At 39.6% G+C, this 20,536-nt stretch overlaps 1 long non-coding RNA gene across 1 annotated transcript in view; it reads left to right on the top strand.

Moving 5' to 3' along the window:
- LOC129736049 (uncharacterized) overlaps positions 1-14,964 on the top strand; it is a 39,132-nt gene extending 24,168 nt beyond the window's left edge. The window contains exons 2-3 of the long non-coding RNA XR_008732210.1: positions 4,008-4,178; positions 14,780-14,964. This is a non-coding gene — a long non-coding RNA (uncharacterized LOC129736049). The remainder of the gene's footprint in view (positions 1-4,007; positions 4,179-14,779) is intronic.
- The last annotated feature ends 5,572 nt before the right edge of the window (positions 14,965-20,536 follow it).

Here is a 20,536-nt window from a genome sequence, read left to right as displayed (position 1 = left end):
CTTCCTTTCAATATGCTGAAATGTGATCTATGTCTTATAGCAGGTTTTCTGTTTTTCTTGCTGCCAAAGAACTTATATAGCTTTTGCAGGTATGCAACAGCAAGGTAAAGTACTAATAGCTTGTTTAGCGTGCACATAGCAGATGCCTAAGGTTTCCTTTTGCAAATATATTTTGCTTGTATTTCTTGAGTGCTATTTGAATGAAAAGGGCATGGTTTCATACGTTTTAGAGGAGAAACACAATTTAAAGATATTTGTAAAATACATAAAGTATTGATTGTGGTGTATTGCAGACTTTCAAGCTAAAACACTGTTGAGAAAGGCTCTCATATGAACCTCTCTGTGTCATTGGGTGGCACTGTAGAGCAATTCTGACAGTTTTAACTTCTTACAGCTCAAAATGGACCTTTTCCATTATCTAATCTGACTTCCTACATACTGTAGGCTACAGAAATCCAATAAGGAGTTCATGTTTCACTCCAAAACTGTGCTTCAATAAAAGCGTATTTTTCAGATGTAGCTTTTGACCTCAAGGAAAACCAGAACAAACATAATACTGCAAGTCCCTGATTTCCCTTTCTGATAACATAAACCAGTTTGTGTCTCAAACCTTAATCTCTCAGTTAAATGATTTGGACCATTTAAACATAACTAAGATAAAATATCTGTTTAGATTCCGAGTAAGCAAAAAGATGCATGTTCCTAGCATGGCAATAAACCAGACCAGCACTTAACTCAGCGTGACAGGTAACTCTCATTATGTGTCTCCTTATGGCAGCACCAGTCTCAGAAAGGATTGTTTACCTTTTATGAATGCCAGTACTCTGATGCCCCTACATTTCAATTCCATTTAAACCATTTCACTTTTGACTGACTTGATCATCTTGAGCCTGTCCTTTCTGCTAACAGCCTATTTTCTACTGGCTGCATAGAAGGTTGCAGCATGTCAATTTTTAAATTTAATTCCTCCAAGTGTGACTGTACACAATTCCCACTGTTCACGATGGCATCAGGCAGTGACTTTGTGCTTTGTACTGAGAGCTCTGAAGCTAAAGAGCAGATGAACTTGTGCACATGCTTTTATCTGTCGCTGTTAAGTAACAGGGCCTTGACCGCACTACAAGAGGGAGAGGTACATGCTATAACCTCTTCAGTTTCGTGATAAATTCAGACCTTTCTGTCTTTACTGCCAATCTCCAACAAACACTTATGAAAGCAGATTAGGAGTGCCTATGGGTACAGTTATAGCAGGAGGTCTAAAGAGTTGGTTTCCTGGGTACAGATGACAAGCCAGAGGGAGAGCACAGGCTCCAAACCTCAGTAGCACCCAGAACTATCTCCAGCCTCAGCTTCAGGTGACAGCCTGAGCCGGCCTTGGCATCCAGACCTCAGAAATGATTCAGGGAGTGGCTTTTGGGTAGAATGATGACCAAAAGGCATTTGCTGCCGTAAGCAGAAAAAAAGACTCCCCTCTACCAGTTCCTTCTGTGCACAAGAAAGATTTAGTATGTATCTATAGATAAACATGACCTGTCTGTCATAAATCACTTCTTCCTAAATTGAGATGAGCTGTAAAACAGTCAAAATAAGTAGTCAACATTTTACAATATACTTATTTTCAAAAAAAATATCAAAAGCTGTTTCAAAGTGGAAAGATCAATATTCTATTCTGGAATGGTAAAACCCAGAGTACTTCAAGAGTATTTTTTCTTTTATTCAACCAGAAATTAATTTTGTAAAACCTGACATTTTTCAAAATATAATTATATTGTACATTTTGAAGTGCTTTCTTAAGACTCCCAACCAGTCTTATTTTTTTTCCTAAATATTTTAGAGCTTTAAGGCTGGGATAATCAACTTCTATGACCATCTCACATACAAAGTGAAGAAATGTCTTTGATTCTCTGTCCAGAAGAGATGAGAGGGGTTCCTCCCCATGGAGATTAGCAAGTAAAATCAAAAGACCTTGAGTTAGACATTTCTTCCTGTGCAATTTCCAGAGCCACAGTCTATTTTTTGTATGAAGTCCCTGTGGGTGTCTATGAGCTAAGAAAATAAACAGAGCTTGTTTATTGTCAGCAACGAAGTAAAGGTCAATCTTTATAAGTGCTTGGACTGTCAGAGAGAAAAAAGGCTTGTATCATTTAGCATCAAAAGGAAGGGATAGGAAATAAACAGGTACAAACGCTCTTTCACTTGAATTAAAAAAATGCAGAACTTGTTAAGAGTCAAATTGGACTCTGTTTTGTCTCTGTGATATCCAGTTCTGATAAAGCACCCTGACCAAGACTCTGCTACCTTCTAGACAGTTCCACTCACAAAAAGAAAATTGTAGCTGTCAGCATTTCTCACAGAATTAAGACTAACAGCAGAGGAAAAGCCAAGACTGGCAAAAAAAAAAGAGCTCATCTAGAGCATAATGGTGATACAGAATCCTATAGTGACCCAGCGCATTTACTGTTTTCATTAATGACCCTGGCCTCATTAGAAATGAGGGAATAAAACTGGCTGATGACACAAGGTGGAAGACACTGGGAACATGGATGAACATCATAGTGTCCTGCTGCAAGAACTAGATGACCCAGAGGCAAAAATAATAGAAATGAAATGTAAAGAATGTTACATGCAATGTCATGAGTTTAAGAGTAAAAATTTTTCCTGTAAGTGGGATAAGCACATTAGCTGGAAACACCAAACAGAAAAAGATCAAGCTACACTAATCTAAGATAATCAACAGTCATAAATGTGATGTGGTGTGAAAAAATAAAACATGATATTAGAGTGTAACAAGAGAGGGCTTTCTAGTAGAACTGGAGAAGTGATGGCACATACAATTTCAAAAGCAGAAGACAGGATGGGAAAAAAGGCACAGAAAATGTGGATATTGAAAATTCTAAGCTCACAATAATGAAATCAGGCCTGTAAGGAATACAGAGACATAGATAGGAATCGTTCTGTTGAACTTAGTGGAGGATGGGTGAATCTCCAGACTTATGGATGTGTCCTGGAAAGAAAAACCTCCATTTTATGTGTTTTAATCAAAACCACCTATTTATGTTATTTTAATCCAAAGGCCATTTAAGTCACAGTATTTCAATAGGCCATATAGGTTGTCCGCCTAGTCTTTCCATTAATCTGACTCAAAACACTTATGAAAATGATGTCCTGGAATGCTCCATAGTATTTATAATGGCTCCCATTCTTTGTTTAACACCTGTAATTCATCAAGCAATAGTAAAGTGCAGAACAAAAGATCACTGATCCTTCCCCAGCATCTCGACTGATATTGAGTGAAGTATGCACAACAAAAATAGGCAGGAAAATGTCTGAAATTTAGAAAAAAAAACTTTAAAAATTGTGATTCTGTTGAAGTCACTTCTTACTTTAGCTCCTCAATTTAAAACTTACCTGGCAGTTTTCCATTTGTAAATATAGAAGTTGTTTGGTTGTTTTGTGGTTTTTACTTTTCTGCATATTGCTGTATTGGTCAGGTAAGCGGTTGGTAGGATGACACAGAAAATCATTGTCAGTCTTATTTTCCTGGGCCAGAACAGAGCATAGTACATTCTTTTCAAGCAAGAAGTAATGGAAAAATCTATGAAAGTGTGAAGAAATTCATAAAGCATTATTCTGTATTGCTACGTTCCACTTGCCCTCTACAAACGTAAAAAATCAGAAAAAAACAGAAAGTCAGAAAGTTCATTATTCCACTTATGTTGATTAATAGCGTATCACTAAAACTTCTGGTACCACTAACTAATTTCTAGGTGACTAAGACCATCATGACTTTTATATAAATAATGTGTTTCAGTGCAAGTTTCAGCCAGTGATGCTAAGTAGCAACCATGACTTCATTAAAGAGAAATATCAGTGAACATCACCATAAATTTCACTTCCCCTATTTGCTATTTCAATATGCATCCCATCATTTTTAAGTTGTTGGTATTTGCTTTTGAAAAATGAGTTAGGTGTTACATAACTTTTCTTATTTCCAACTTCTTCCACAGCAGATCAGGCTCTTCATTGCAGTGAGCAATCTGAGCTCTTCAGTTGTGAAACAGACCTCTTAAGTGCTACTACACTTCATGACTTCAGGTATACAGACAGTAAGGGCAAAGAGATGCCTCCACAATCTGGATACTGTAAGACGTGAGTGTTGAAGGCAGACTGGAAAGCAGGTAAGCAGGGTGAAGGCTGACTGAAAAGCAGAGCAAAGGCTGACTGAATTACTTTGAGAAACATCTAGGGCAATAGGGAGTAATCCAATAGGCTATAAGGGTGGGGGAGGAGGAAATGGAGAACAAAAGGAGATTATATCTTTTTATACCTTGCTTTAAGAAATGTCTTAGTCCTCTCTTACAGTTATCTAGCCTATATAGAACTAATGTAGGCTATAACAGGGGTGGGTAAAGGAAAGGCCTCTACCTAGTCACATGGAAGAGAATCAGCTTTAGGTCGCAGCCTGTGTGATGTACGAACTGAGAAACTCTGAAGTAAAACTGGTTGCACTCTCAGCAGACTGATCTGTTCTTATTCCTACAGGGTGCTAACATTTAGCCTGGAAATATGTCTGTATGGTTTATAGTTTAATTGTTCTAATTTGCACATTTAACTCTGAAAGAATTATTCATTGCAAATCTTTCTCTCTAGGACTGTCAGTCCTGTCCTTCCATTTAATAAATATACAATATTAATATAGCTGCAACTTTCTCTGCTCTCATGAGATTCCAATAGATTATGTAAGTACTATCGTGTGAATTTCCTTTTATAAGCAGTTCTAATCCACTTAGATCCTTTTAGATCTAGGTGAATAGTACACAATAAGTCATTTACTGTGGAATTTGAACTCCTTCAATACAAATGGGTAGTAGGCCGCGATTTTCTCAAGCATTCACTTTCAAAAATAGTCATGCAGTAGTTGATATGAATGTTTATATTCTGGCCTCTATCAGATAGCCAAAATGCTGGTTTGTGTCTGAGCTATGAGCCATTCAAGCCTCTATTTTGTTTTGGATGTATGTCAAGTTTCCAGTATGAATGTTTATAGGTTTGAAGCTCGTTTTCTTTGTATGTGCTCCAGCCAGACCTTGTCAGTCAAATCCTAAGTAATATTGCAGACAGGTTATATTGGTAAGCATGTTCAGAAAGAGTGCATAACAGTAGTCAGAGCACAACAGAAGGCGCAGTCCCTAGCCCGCCCACTGGCATTCTTGCAGCTCCTTCTTTTACCTCTGTTGCTTTGATCAATAGCCAAACCATACACTGTGCAAAAGTTTAGAGGCTGTCATTTTTTTCTTTCCTGAATCGTTCTCTAATTTACATCACTGGAAGTCCAAAAGAATTTCAAAAGTTTCAGCACAGTTTTTTCATACCCACATCTGCCTAATACATAGAAGCCAGAGATTCCTGTCCCTATGTGATAAAAGTTATGAATATTCATACAGTAAAGGGATCCCCAAAAGCTATTGTAAACATTAATAAATACTACCTTGCTTAAAAATAACTCATTATTCTAAATGCTAATGCATACTGTCATTAAAGCTGAATATTTAGAAAGGATTTTCTAAACAGCACCCATTTCAAAATGAATATATTATTCAAGTTTTTGGTACACTTTTTGTCTGTCCTAGTAGGGACAGATTTGTCTGTCCTAATAAGACATTTTTATTAAGAGTCATGTGCTAAGACCACCATCTCTTAGAAATCTAAGAGCCTCATTCAGATGCTGAATATCTGATTCCAGCACAGAATCCTGCCTGTGTTTTAGCAGTCTTTTAAACATTCTTGCCACTTTGAAACAGGCTCTTTCCATCTTGCATCTATGTATCTAGTCAGCTAGTAAAAAACTCGATGTGTATGAAAAAGAAGCACTTAGAATAAGCCAGATTTAAAACTATATACATTGTATTGTCACAATGTTCCGTGTGTCTCCAGCTCCTTTATGAATAGAATGTACATGGATATGTACAATGTGGCAATTTTGTTAAAACAGAGCTGAAATCTCTTTTCAGTTGTTCTTGAGATGAGACAACTTAAAAATTAACTAGCATTGTTGCCATTCTGTGCAAGGTTTCCCTTCTTGCTCCAAGATCCCAGGTGGAAATGCAGAAAACCCAGCCCAGCTGCCCTCTATCTGTGTAATTCTCTGTATCTTGTCATGTCATTGTTTAAGGGCCTGGACACACCCTGGCTGACTCAGCATGGTGTTTACGAGGCAGCTGCATGTAACAACAGCCCTCTCTTGGAGCTACATCTAAGCTGCTGCAGAGATCCCTTTTCCTTATACTATTAAAACAGTACTTTGCCTACTTGGAAATTTCTATTATCTGAACATCATTCATATTAGGCATCTTGGAGAATTTGTTTTATTGTTTTTTTGTTGTTTAAAATGATCTTTTTTCTGGGACTCTGATGTCAAAATACATCAGTATAGCTAAAAATCAGTACTGTAAATGTTGAGAGAAGGCAGAGGTGTTCTCAGGTTAACTGATTGCTGCGATTTCTTATACTGAGTCCTCAGTCATCTTGTATCAACACATATATACCACAGAAATGCTTTATAATTTAAGTCTTCTGTATTCTTCCAAAAACATTATTTTGCTACAGCAAACCAAATAATATCTGCCAGAGGATATGATGTGATTCATGTTGGCTGAACTGAATACTGAGGAGGTGGTTTTTTAGTGATAAATGAGAATGAAATAGAAACAGCAGAAAAACACATTTGCAGGTGATATTGTAAGGACCAAATGAGATAGATTGGATTAGCACAGATAGTAAAGGACAACAAACTTCTCAAAATGTGGCAGGAGGCATTATTGTTCTCTAACAAATCTGTTCTACAGCATTCAGCTACAGTAGCAGAGAAATGCTTCAGCAGTCAGCTGGTCCGGCTCTCTGGGTTTGGCCCCAGCTCCTGTGTTCTTTTCCAGCTCACCTTGTGGGGTCCCTGGGTTTTGGGACTCTGCCAAGGGCACTTCTCACCTCCTCAGCCTCCTCCATGCTGCAAGGTAGAGACTGGCACACGGCCCTGCTCTGGGAATACCCTGGCTCATGTTTGCTGTTCTTTCTACCTCTTGCCTTTTACTCCTGATATCAAGAAGCTAGCTGTGAGACTAAGTGTTTATCCAGCACCAAAATTTTCCTAGCCCACTCCAGTTTCTGCCAAGCTAGCAGTGGTTATCTCAGTGTGCCATGGCATGGCCTTGCAGTGCTGGAGCAGTGCCTGGGGAGGTGTACACAAAGCCACGGTCTGAACTGAAGCCAGTTACGGAAGGTGATGGAAGTGGGAGTAAAGCAAGGAGAGCGTATGGAATATCTTGGGACAAAAGTATCTCCAGTAAGGCCAAACTACACAGCAAAGCTGAAGAAAGCGACCTGTACTATTGCTGTAATGGGACAGGGCTTGAGGATGGGGCAGAGGAGCATAAGACAGAGGATTTCTGGTTCAGGTTATTCAGTTGCAGACAGACAGCTAATGCCACTTCATGTCCTCATCCCCTTGCAAGTACCATCCGGAGTTTGGACTCTGAGTGGAATAAGACTAACGTGAACAGGAATAAGTTGCATTTTTAAACTTCAACTAATGACTACAGAAAAGAAGAAAGAATCAGTCAGGATTATAGCTTAGTCAAGAGGCATGCATGCCTTGGAAAATGCTGTGCTTTGCACTGAAAGGCAGTGGGGAAGGGTACAAATATTTGCATTCTGGCATTTTTTCCCAGAAGCTTCTCCAAAAAGTGCTGTAGCTGAAAGAAAGACTTCCACTCAGATGGTCATATTCAGCATCTTGCCACATTCTTGGCACTGAGGTACAGGTGGCTCTTTGAGCTGTGGGAAAGCTCAGTTTCCCTGAAGCCTCATTTGCTGAAGATCTGGTAACTGTTTCCCTGCACCTGGCTGCTGAGGCTTCAACAACCAACACACTGGTGAGGTTCCTGGAAACATCTACCTCCCCACCCAGCTCACAGCCAAGCTGATCCCTGCAGGTCTGTGTTTTGTTTGTTTTAAGGTGCACTGAACCCAAAGCTTTCATTTATGCATTTATTTTAAACAAGCTAAATAAGAGATCCCTCCTGTGCTGGGTGGCTGTGACAAGCGGGCTAATACCAACTTTGCCCCAGGCCACTGGTCAGAAATGAAAATGAATTACTCCCAGTGTCACCTGGTGACCTGGTTATGACAGGAAGATACGGAATAGAAAGTTGGTTTTTTCTTCACACAAGCTACAATAAGTTTTTCTCTTCTCTGAGCAGTTCCTTTGCATGACTTAGATCCTAAAGGGCTGTGACCCAACAAAGAGGCTGTAAGAAAAGGAAAAATTCAAGAAGAAATCAATGTTTGAGGTTCACTCAGTTTTAGGTATAGACACTAAGGGTACTAGAAAAATGGGAGAAACAGAATAAGGAGAAAGCTATGGTATACAAAGGAATTGTAATTCCACAAATGAAAAACTAAACTAAAAGTCTCCATTTCTACTCCAAATTGAATTCATATCATGTCAAAGCTTGTTCTTAATAGTAAAACCAATCTGATATGACAAGAAGGAATATTCTCCTCTCCTGAATAAAGCATCCTGTTTATCAGTCGTCATCGCAGCCTCCTGAACAGAACACTACCAAAACATTTATGTTTAAGACCTAATGTTTAAAAGCTATGTTAGTGTGCTACAGGTATCAATGAAGAAAAAGAAATTCATATTTATTATTTTTGTCACTTTTGCCTCCCCAGTCATTCCGTCCCCAATTGCAACGCACCCCTCCAAAATTCAGGTCCCTCTGAAGCATCTAGGAATTGTCTACCCTGTTCTTGTTCAGCCGCTGTTGAGAGATATGAGTGTCATTCAGAAACTGCTGGCAAAACACATATGAATGAAGAATATGAAACTTTTGTCGGATACTGTATTTCCAGATCAGCGGAGTATTTCAGTATTTCACTAAGACCAACTAGCCTACACAGCATCATCCATAGAATAGGAAGTCTGATAAGATTCCCTGAGACTCAGCTCTGCAGTCTCAGTGCTGGGGGCTTGAAAAGTTAACTTCTAGAATGCAAAACCAGTAAGCACCATGGTGCAAGAGAAGGCAAGGACCAAGCTGTAGGCATAGCAGTGCACTGAGGCGGCCTCCTGTGTCTATGCTGCAAAGAGGCAGCTGAGTAGTTACAGAGGCAGCAGCAACTTTGCCATCTCTTGGGCTTGCTCCTATGCAGTGGTGGCAGGAGCCATGTCGGGAAGGGACTGTGTGCTCCTGGGACAGTAGTTCCTTGTGGGTTCAGGACAGCATGTCGCATGTATCAGATGCCCTCGGTCACAGGTCTGTACTTGGCAAAGAGTAGACTCTGCACTGCAGCAAAGTTGCATGCTCTGCAGGCAGAGCAGCACCACCGATTCCTTCACCAGATTTATGCTACAGACACGGCATCTGCCATCTGCCATCTTGGGCACTTTTTAACTCCTGGAGATCATACTGGAGTTTTTAAAACAATTTCCCCAAAGAGTTTCCCAGTTGTTTATACAGTGCCTGTTGAAAAGAACTGTGGGTACAATATCTTTCATATAGTCTTTCATATAATCTTGCTGATTTTTGTTGAATGTTCATTTTCTGTTTGCAGTAAAGGTAGGCATACATTCAGTTGTGCTGAACTGCATGGCATCCACTAAACGAGACGTCAGCTTGAGTATTACAAGCATTGAAGTCGACTTAGCCATGAATGTTATCCAAATACTGAGTCCAGCACCAAATTTCTTGTAGTACTTCAGGTGTCTCACTTAAAAGCGGATTAGGCACCTCTGTGCTGTTATGCCACACAGACGATATGTCAGTGTTAATGAAGCTTTGGAAAGTCTCATATAATTTTATTAATGAAATACAGACACTTCATATATTTGTCTCTCTTTAAGGGTGACAGGGGCCCACAGTTAACACAGTCATTAAAGATAGAGATAAGGCGGCAGTAATTTTGTCATTCAGAACAATAATTACGTTATTCACTGCTGCTCTGTAGAAGGCAGGCTGGCTGTGATGATAGCTGGTTGCATGTGGTAGCCCAGAACAATGAAGGCTGTAAGGCAGAAATACTGATGGATAATGTAAACGGGAACTGCACTCAGCTCTTCCAAAAGTGAAATTAGAGCTGTGAGAATTTTGGTAGAAGACAAAAATTCTTTGCAACCAGATTTTCTTTTATAAAAATAGATTTAGTTCACTGACATTTCATAGAATCATAGAACCATAGAATAGTTTGGTTGGAAGGGACCTTTAAAGGTCATCTAGTCCAAGCTGCCTGCAATGAGCAGGGACATCTTCAATTAGATCAGGTTGCTCAGAGCCCCATCCAACTTAACCTTGAATGCTTCCAGAGATGGGCCACCCACCACCTCTCTGGGCAACCTGTGCCAGTGTTTCATCACCTTCATTGTAAAAAAATTCTCTTTTAAGTGTAAAACCATTACCCCTTGTCCTATTGCAACAAGTGTCTGTCCCCATCTCTCTTTTAAGCCCCCTTTAAGTACTGAAAGGCTGCAGTAAGGTGTCCCCAGGGCCTTCTCCTCTCCAGGCTGAACAACCCCAACAGAGGGCTCCAGCCCTCTGATCATCTCCGTGACCCTCCTCTGGACCCGCTCCAACAGGTCCGTGTCCTCCCTGTGCTGGGGACCCAGAGCTGGGTGCAGCGCTGCAGGTGGGGCCCCACCGGCGCGGAGTATGGGGGCAGAACCACCTCCACTGACCTGCTGGCCACGCTCCTTTGATGTGGCCCAGGGTACAGTTGGCTTTCTGGGCTGTGAGTGCATGTTATCAGCTCAAGTCTGGCTTTAATTTACCTTTTAATATAGCTTTTAATAATAGCTCTTAATTTGCCTTACGAATGCTTCTCAGTTCTAGGATAGGGTTCTGGTATAAGCCAGATACATACACCTGAAAGTAGGCAGGATATTGAGGCTCCTTTACCCACAACAAACACTGTGGTCCAAAAGAGCAATTTGAAATGGGGCCTCTTCCAAACGAGCACACTGACCACTGCTGGCTTGGATAGGCTTGCTCCAATTTTTGCAGTTTCTGAGAGATCAGATTTGAAATCTAATGTGAAGAGAGTTTTGTTTTGTGTGTTCTAAATCTTGATGCTTTCCATTAAAAGGAATTTATTATCCAGACAATGTATAAAAAAATTGATATTAAATATTTTTACAGATTCTCTGAGGTTTTCCTGCCATCAAAGGTTCAGAAGTGTGTATGATTGTGTAATATCATCAGAAAGTCCTTTCAGGATTTCAGGTTCATTTCAAAAGATTAGATCAAATCCCTAGGTCTTAACTTTTGTATAAGACTATATTTTTGACAAAAGCATTCCCTGGAATTGTCGCTTCACAACAGCTTTTTTTCCACGGCACTTTCATTCCTTCTTGTACCTGACCTTGGGCAGTCTATCTCAAAAAAATCCAAACCTAAACCCCTTAGACTGATTGTTAAACTCTGGTAATCAGAGGTGGCAGATGACAAATTTAATTGTGTTGCAGTATTACTAGCACAGTTTTCTGTGTGAGGGATTGTACATAGTGAAGCACACAAAGGAAGAAGGTCGTTAAGCAAAACAAGGTCAAGTATTTTATTGTTCAGCACAGCTAAAAGCTAATCTCACCCCACTGAAATTAACAGAATTGTTGCTACAGGTTAACAGATGTGAAGAGTCTGTCCTGGATCTAAAGAAAAGGAAGTAAAATAATTTTTCCTAAGAGTGCTTGAGTGTCCACAGAACCTTTCCCATCCATGCTGGTAATCATATGGACCCTCTCTTAATACACTGACATGCTGTGATTTTTTCTTTTTAGGCTAAAAGAGATTATGAGATAAATAAACATTTGCATGAAGGTGAAAAAAGCAAAAACAGGTGGTAACAGAATAATAGGAGTCAGAAGACAGCTCGCTTTACCAGGCATATCAGTGTGTTGAAAGAGCCTGGTCATCATGATAACAATGACCTTTCTTGGCAAAATATTTACTTCTGTTTTTCACTACATTTTGTCCTTTTGCAATTATGCATCAAAGAAAACCCAGATTTTTTACTACTGTTTGTTGATGTTATTTATACCTGAAGTCTTTGCCATTGCCAGTCCTTGTATGGAAGGATGAGTGTTCCCGTTCTGTCTTTGCAGTACAGCCACAGGCTTAATCAGCAGCAGAACTCCTAATTCAAGCTTGTCACTCACTGCTGGAGAGCCAGCCAGTTCCACTGGTGTCTGCAAGACTGGCCACTTTGCTGTGCTGACAACAGGCCTACAAGTGTACAGCCTGCTGTCCCCAACAGACAGGGCAAGGCATATGTGCAAATGGTATTTATTTTCACCTCGGATCTGGTGGTGCATCTGTGATGCAGAAAGAAAAAAGAAGTGAGGTTTTTCATCCGAGGTGTTATGCAAAATGAATTTTAAGAGGGCGCTAAATCCCAGCTCCTGGAGAGATGCACACCTATACTGATTAATGTATAGCTACCTATCTGTCCAAATGCCAGCATTTATCTAGCCATTTCAGCAAAGAACTCCTCCTATCATAGGAGGCTATTACTCTTGGTAGCTCTCGGGACCATATCAGCACTTCTATAATCACATTTGCACTCCTTGTTATGGAAGAAATGAACTATTTATTCTCAAAAAGGAGAAATATGTTTGGGCATGTCCAGTGAAAATTGAAGTTATATAATCTGTTACAATGCAGAAGTGGGACTGCCTTCAGGCACGAGTGAAACACGACCAGTGAATGTACAGCAAACCTGCTGATAAGACTATCTGTCATGGTCAGGTATGCAGGAGCTGAAGAGAGAGTACAGACCATTTTACTTCTTTTTTATTTTACTGCAGCCAGCTAAAAGCCAGAATTTTAATATTCTGTAGGTATCTTAAAGAAAAGAAAAAAAGATAAATATTTCATTGAGCTTGTTGGCCAGCTTTATCAGAAGGGCAGAGGTCTCAATGATAATTAAATGCCTACAAAAGTTATAAAAGGGTGCAGAGAAAAGGTCGATGTGTGAATATATGCAAATTCACTCCACCACCTTGTACGTATTAACACTGTTATTTTGCTGGCCAATCTCTTGCAACTGCAGCAATCTGTGCTTTAGGGAATGATGCCACACAAATATAAGGCAGAACCGAGAGCCTTTGGCCAAGGTTCCCACCAGATTTTACATTAAGGGACAAGCCATAGCCGGGCTGCACCAGGCTTCTGGTGCTTGTGGAGCTAATTGTTTCCAAATACATTTCTTCCTACTTCAGAGCTCTTGGAGCAAGAAAGGGCTGTAAGTGACAGAAAGGTCCAGCTATGGGATAAAGGGTCTTTGTGGCTTCTGGCTATTGCCTTGCCCTCATTGTCCCACAGAGATCCTCTGGACTACCTCAAAATGTATTTTCTCTGACATGACTAACCTATTTATCCCTGAAGTGCCCTTTCTTAATGACTACTTTTCATGTCCCTACAGATTATTTCCTGCTTTAGTAGTATGATCCTCTTACTAACCAGGTTTTAGTGCTTTGCATAGACTTGAAACATTTGGTAAACCAATCTTGCAAACAATGAGCCACTATACAGTTACTAAAGGTCTTCTGTTAAAAATATTTAAATAACTAGGAAGAATGAAAAAGATATCTGTAAATGTTTGGCGTCTTCAAGTGAATAAAAAATGTATTTATTATTATTGCATCTATGAAAAGACAGCCCTTCCTAGAAGCAGGACAAACTCATCAACTAGTTTATAGTGAGAAAGCACTGTGTCATTTTTTTAACTTAAATACATATTTTGAATTATTATTCTTGCCTATTCTCTTCTCTGGCCTTAATTTTCCCACTCCTCCCACCACTCCTCCATTTTTGTAATTTCTTAATTATTTGGATATTTCTGTCATTGAGTGAATAAGGAGGTGCAGCTTGCTGAAATAAACTGGTACTTACTTGGAATCACAGATGCAAAACGAATGACATTCTTTGCAGTTAATAGAACTTCAATATTTCTAGAACACCTGAGGTTTCAGTGTCCTTATCAAAGTTTACTGAATTCATGGACATAGCTGTGATCTTTTGCAATATCTGCAATGGATATGAAAGTTTAATGTGGTTCATAAAACTGCATAAAGAATAAGGAAGAAAAATCTGATGACTACACAACAATATTTTTTTTTTGAAAGGGTTTCAGCTGGTCCTAGAATTACCCTGTCATACTTTTCCTTTCCTGTTTTTTTGTAAGGAAAAAAAAAGTTGATTTATCAAAGAATAAATCCTTTCCATGGAAAGACAGATATCAGATGTGACTATTTAAATATTCAGAATATTCATCTTTGCATAACTAACATCAGAGGTTATAAGAAACAGAAGGGAGACAATCTACATCTCCCTCCCACCTTATTTTTAGGAGGAGAGAGAAAAGCTTTAATAGGGACACCAATTTAGCTTAGTGGTACAGTGAAATACCGTTCATTTAAAGGAAAAAATGAAAACAAGATCATAGCAGGATCAAGAATATATGGTTATCAATTGTGACATCTACACAAATTAAACCCCACAGAAAATAAGACCTTGATGAGACACTTAAAAACTTTGAATATTAACAAATTTGTCATAATTGATTTTGGTTAGAAATCTCCTTTGTTTAAGAGTAACTAATGAAATATATTGCCCTTGCACTATGATTAATACTGTTTGGTGTTAGCTCACTAGGATAAATGATTGATGGACTTCTTTCATGTCCTCTATACAGTTACAGCTTAATTGTTCTGTCTTACCTACTGAAACAGGTTTGGGTCTGTTTCCTTCTGCAAGTCTGAGCACCTCAGAGGAAGCTGAAGAGGAATGGATCACTGAGAAGCAAAATTCTTGAACAGGCATTCCCTATGGAGAACTCAGGGCAGAGTCTGCAGCCCTTCCGCTTGCCTCACAGACAGTATGATAGACATAAAAGTGATAAAACTCATTTGAAGGGTGGCTGTAGTCAGTTACTCACAGATAAAACAGAGTATAAAACCCAGCCAAAACTAACAAACCCAAAACTGTGTATGTAGGTTGGTCCTTGACATGTCATCTTAATACATCATGTGTCTTTGTATGAAAAACAGATTTGCTTCTTGCATTTTAACTGAGAACCAAAGAAAGTATAATTTTTTTCTCAAGGTATTAAGAGTAGGGTCTAATTAATTATTAACTATGAATATTTTATACACTCTTTTTTGGTCTTTTTCCCATTGATGCATAAATCCAGATTTTCCCAACCTAATACAGGTCTCTGAATGGTATATGCAGGCAATTTATACCACTGGGTGGCTCTTGAACTTCATCCACCTATTATTTCTATGAACATGGCATAGTTTTTCCTCTGATAGAACCATAAATTTTAATCAGCTGGAGGATAGCTGTTGCCTAAATCGGAATATAAAGGATTTTCTATAGTCTATTTATGACTTATCAGATGAAAATTCAAAGTTCATCAGATTTCTAGGATAGGTTTTCTTTTTTAAAATCTGAATGTTCATGCACATTTATGCATTTGTTCTTACGAATACTGCAGAAGCAGACTAAGCTTAGGGCAAGATTATCATCAAATTTCTCTCTGTTCTGTCTAACCTGCCCTAGAGAGCAACAATAAAAAAATTGGTGGGCTCAAGTAGAAACAAGGAACCCAAATGTTCTACATAGGTGACGTAAAGGGCTTTCCTAAGAATAAAAGAAGTCTTTACAAGATAATCTGAGAATTTTATAAGGTACTTCATGTATACATTTTACCTGCTTTTTGGGAACTGTTGTACAATTAGTCTTTTTTTTTAATTAATCACTGAATTTTTCACCCATGCCTAAGATTTATTTAGTGACAAAAGACCAAGAAATGCTAGACACTGAATCATTACACTGAGGCAAAGATTAGTGATGACAACCTGTGCAAACGGCACTATGAACCTTCTGTAATGAGAGGCTGCTGAATGATATCAGAAAAAAGAAACTGGTTGATTCATTTCTTAGACTAAAGTAGCACCTACAGCTGTAAAATGGCCCCACTGTGTTCAGCAAGTAATAAAGACTTACCATCTCTGTCCTAGACTGCTTTGTACTAGTAAGATCTTAAAAGGGCTGTGATGCTGCCAATAAATCTGGCTTGTGTGACCCCAGGTGTGTTACTGGAAAGGACACCCCTGCAAAGGAGACCTTTCTCTCCTTTCCAGGCTAGTACCACTTTGGGGATACTCTCCCTCAGTCCAAACAGCACTGCACCAGCCCACGGACTCATGTGCAGAGAAGGAAGCAGTATAATACATACTCAATAAGCAGCTATCTGCTGTATGTTGTTTACCTTAGGCTGGACAGAGACTTGTCAGATGCAGTGAAAAGAGGATGCCTAGTTGTACCTTGGACTTGACCCAGTGCAGTGATCACGTACTATATGGGTGCTCTGTGCCACTGCACTGTGGGCAAGGGAAGCTTGTGCGCAGGGAAGGGGAAGGGGTCTAGTCCCACCACCGTTCCCTTTCTACAGGCCCACAGACTGCTCTGGTCAGAAGCACAGCAGGGGCATCCCATTTTTTTGTGCCCAGCAGCCAGGGTGCATGGAGAGACACCTTCCCAAAGGTGCTCCCCTCCCTCATCTGGCCACTACTGCTCTCTCACCTTTTTCTTCAGCAATCATGCTGAAAGGGCTCAGTAATAGGTATCAGGTATCAATAACGCCCTAGGTTTCACCTATATTTATATTACCTACAGTATATGTAAATTACCCATAATAGGTATTATAGGTATAGTAACACCCTAAAGAACATGTATGTGACACACATCCTCACTTCATCAGTAATTTGCCATTAAAAAGGTAACACAATGGAATGCATAAAATATATGAACATCCTCATGTATGTAATATTCCTTCTGGTCCTTCTGACCCTATGACACTCCACAGGGCTTGGGGGGGGGGGGGGGGGGGCGCAGAAAAAAAGCAGAGCACTGTGTTAATGAAGAACAGCTATCAAATTAAAAGGTAAATACTGATTCTCGATTCTCAAAATCTCACCTAAGAGGCTGTTTTAGCTTGCTCTGAACAGAGGCCTCTCAGCCCAAATGGAGGCAAATAGCAATGGTACTGGGAAATATAAAATTAACTGGCCTGAAGCAGGCACTAGGGACAAGCTGCTCTGTATTCTTTGAAGAACAATCTGACATTCAGGATTCTTGTGGTAAGAAGTAAAGTTACTGACCTGCAAGACTCAGCTACTGTGCCTGAAGCTATCCATGGAGAAATGAGGGAATGAGAAGCAGACAGCTAGAGAGCTGCAGTCACAGCCAGAGCACAAAGGGGCATTCAGCTTAAAAACAGATGTCAGAAAAAATGAAGCAAGGAGTACTACTTCAGAATGGAAAGACTTCGTAGGAAAGCTGAAAGAGAAAATCCAGTCTGGCATTAAAAGTGTTACTGCAAAATTGCTGAAGCTGAGCTGTCTGCAAGAGACACCACACATTCAAGCGATGCAGTCAGTGTGAAGTGTGAGGTGTTGTCACCATTTCTCACCTCTTGGGCTCTATGGTAAAGCTAGCTGCCTGATGGAGAAATTGCATAATTTTCAACATAAGGTTTAATTATTAAAGAAAGTGAAAGAAATTACCTAAAGGGACACTGACATTTTAATTTTTTCTTTTCCAAAATAAAAAATAAGAGGTGGAGCAGCAGTCAGGAAAACACAAATCTGCTACAGCTAGGAAAATCTAGAGTTCTTATATAGTACCAGTTCTAGAAGATGAGGTCATTTTCAAGTCATTCAAGACGCAAATCCATATCTCAGACAATCAAGAAAATACTAGTGATAAGCTATTCAAAAATTCCCAGCAGAAGATGTAAACAACAAGAAGGAAAATGCAAGGGAAAAGACTAGTCAACACATTGGCAAGTAGAAAATTGCAAAGACTAGCAATGAATGTGGGTTTATTTGAGAGAAGTGTACTGTTCAAGGCAAAATACATGAGACACTTTTTTTCTCTAGAGAAACAGAAGAATAATAAGCAGGAGACCAATGTCTGGACTAACAGATGGAAATAAAAATCATCAGTTCTTCCCAAGACAACCCCAGGCACCAGAACTGTCCATAAGAGGAAGAATTAGATCTCCAAGACAGAGAATATACTTGTCTTGGACTGGAATGTAATCAGTCCAAGCACGGACAGTGGCAAATGTATTTGAAAAAAAGTACTCTGGGAATTTACAAAGAGAAATCAAACTACATTCAATTGTGGATATGACACAATAGGAACCAAAAGGCATTTGTCACTACAGTCAAGACAAACCTTCTTCCAGACTGCCAAGGTCCTTCATGACTTCAAACTCTTTGATTAAACTTAAAAGTTATAATCTATGACTTTTGCCTTCAAAGCAGATTTTATAGAACTAAAGGTGTGGTTCTCTTCAGCAATCAAAGAGTGAATGGTTGGTGATCTGAGGACACATAGCACTTGCTTCCTGTTTTCTTTGCCTTTTAATTCAAATCTTAGCAGTAAGTCTGTCCACCGTTCTCCTGAACAAAAGTTTTTCTGCCCAGCAAACACTGACAGATATACTAGAAATTCTGAAAATATGTCCTGCTTTTGGCTGAAGAATACCTTAAACTCAAGATTATAAATAACCCAGAAACTGTAATCTCCAAAAATGGGACGTGAGTTAGGCTACTAATCTGATGACAGGTGTTTCTCTTAGCATATTCTTAAACAGATGCTTAAAAACTCTCTTGAAGCCATTTTTTTAAAGAGCTGACAACTGCACATCCTTTAAGTTCTTTGACATAAACTAACCAGAGAGGTATTGTCTTCCCACCCTTCCTTAATCCTTACAGGGGTTTTCTCTTTCAAGCAACAAAATTTAGCCTCTGATAAATAAAAATACGACTTTTTTGCATTCCATAGACATTCTTCTGCACTCATATCAATATGTCTTGACATTCTGCAGCCTTTTCTTGCTCTTCTCAGAGGGACAAGAATTCATTTTTCTTTTTTCTTCTCAACTAATTATTCATGTTTTTAATTTGATAGAGAAGAGAATGAAAAGTCTGTAATGGTCCCAAGCTGCCTGGGAAGATTATTCAAGATTAGACAAGATCGATTCTGTCAGACATTTTTCCAGCAGATGTACTAGTATAAGAAGTTAATGCTGATTTGTCCTATGACTGCTGTTACACAGAAGTTTGAAGTGTTCTGCTGTGATCTTATAATAAAACAATGCTTTAAAGTGACATACCAAGATTGCCAGACAAAATAAAGACAGTCACGCACCTCATCATGTTCTATTCCAAGTTTTCATCATTGTCTCATTGAATGCCCAACACTTGCATATTCAAAATTAGGAAAAACTGTCCTCCTAATGAAAAGTAGGTGTAGGAGTTCTTATCAGATACAGGTGATGACAAAGGAGCCACAGCAATTCACCAAGAACAGCTATGTAATAAACTAAGGCCTTAATAGGCAGCAAAGTAAAATACAACTGAAGTAAATAATAATACATGTCAAAGCAGCCCAAGACGTCTCAGGGAAGGTGGAAGAGAGCATTTCAGATCTTAAACATTTCAGTCAAGAGTACAGAAGTACACTTAGAGTATGCATTTGGCTGTTGTCAGAGCCTTCATCTTTGGTCCAGTGAACTTCCTGACATCCTGTTGATGTGCTCAGACTACACTGCTGACCCGTGCATATGTCTGGGAAAGCTGGCAGAGAGGTGTCTGTGTGCAGCTCACCAGGCTCCAGACTGACCCTCTCCCTCATCCCCCTCTAGCCGCAGGGTAGGCTCTTTGCAGATATCCTGTCCTCAAAACATCAGGTTTTTCAGGCATAGTCTTGCAGGGCTTTGGAGGGCACCAGCCTGAGACAGGAGAGCCAGCTATTTTAATGACTCATTAATTACATCTTTAATTTGGGCAAGAGGACACGCCAAATTGTACTTGGTGGCACAAATGAGGTTGTGATTTGTTGGACTACGTGCATCTGAGCCAAACAGCCAACTGACATCGGGGAGCAGAGTACAGTGCAACCTCCTCACTGGAGTAGAAGGTTCAACTTTTCTCATCTCACAGCAGGTGCCAAGAGAGTTCAGCTGAAACACAGCTCAGTTGTGCCTAACTGTCTTCCCTGTCTTTGAACTGAGCTTGGCATGACCAGCTTACATGGCAAGTCTTGTATCTGAAGTCAAGCAAGATGAAAGCCACTGCTAGTTTCAGAGCTCCAAAGGCCTGGCAGCTGATTGTGTGCTTAAGACAATATTGTTTGATTCAAGCCCATGTGCCTTCCTCTTCTCTACAGCCATGCACATAATCTACTGAGAGGAGATCCTCAGCTCTACCTGAGCTCTCACAAACGTGTAAATTAACTTCGTGGAAGGTATCCAGACTTCTCTGCTTACCTTTCGTAATAACAGCCAAAGTTGTGTAAACTTCTCTTTGAACAAGCTTCCATTTGAGATGACTGAGAATGCCATTCTGGCAATTTACTACTCCTTCCTCTTATGTACATTGCTCTTTAATAGCCAATCATATTGTTTTAAG

Source organism: Falco cherrug, chromosome 4 (genome assembly GCF_023634085.1).
Source record: "Falco cherrug isolate bFalChe1 chromosome 4, bFalChe1.pri, whole genome shotgun sequence".
In the NCBI taxonomy this organism is placed as follows: domain Eukaryota; kingdom Metazoa; phylum Chordata; class Aves; order Falconiformes; family Falconidae; genus Falco; species Falco cherrug.
The sequence above is the reverse complement of the archived record's forward strand: the minus strand, read 5'-3'. Positions and strand labels throughout refer to the sequence as shown.